The sequence below is a fragment of the Phodopus roborovskii genome, unplaced genomic scaffold (assembly GCF_943737965.1).
Source record: "Phodopus roborovskii unplaced genomic scaffold, PHOROB, whole genome shotgun sequence".
Lineage (NCBI taxonomy): Eukaryota > Metazoa > Chordata > Mammalia > Rodentia > Cricetidae > Phodopus > Phodopus roborovskii.
Window position 1 is genome coordinate 6,233,833 of NW_026125397.1, and position 601 is coordinate 6,234,433.

The following is a 601-nucleotide window of genomic DNA, read 5'->3' on the forward strand; positions in this document are numbered from 1 at the left end:
CAAGAAAACTTGCTTTAACTGGTTTTTTGTTTCTGGTGGTAGTTGTGTGGTGCTATGGTTTTTAAAGGATAAATAACTCCAAAACAGAATTTTATATGTGTGTGTGTGTGTGTGTATTTCAAGTGTAATATCATAAATTTTCTTTAAGACAGAACTTGAAACATTGAACAGCATGTTTGTTTATCTGTTAGAAAACTTGCTCTTTAAAAACTTAATAATCCATAATTACCTGACAGAGGAGATACCATGATCATGAAAGTGGTTTTCCAGGGCAAGGTTTATCCATTGCAGTCCAGATGTGCTCACCCCTGTGATTTCCCCAAATGCAGGAAACTCGACTGCATAATTTGTGGTAGTCGGGAACTGCATTTTTACTCTCCCCTGCATAAAAAAAAAAAAAAAAAAAAAAAACTTGAATAGTGCGCATTACTTGACATCCGATTTGAACTAGTTGATTAGAGCTAAAATGAAGATGGGTAGACAAGATATTCTGCAGGGGGAAAATCAGTAAGATTAATCAAGTAAATTATACATCTAATATCATTTAAGATTGTCACTGATAAATGACAGATGTTAAGTATCAACGTAACACAGACGTAAG

General features: G+C 33.9%; 1 non-coding gene across 1 annotated transcript; it reads left to right on the forward strand.

Annotated features, from left to right (window-relative positions):
* The first annotated feature begins 221 nt into the window (after positions 1–221).
* Positions 222–384, forward strand: LOC127215247 (U1 spliceosomal RNA). The gene has a single exon (XR_007833933.1). It is a non-coding gene; the product is annotated as a U1 spliceosomal RNA (small nuclear RNA).
* Positions 385–601: the final 217 nt, after the last annotated feature.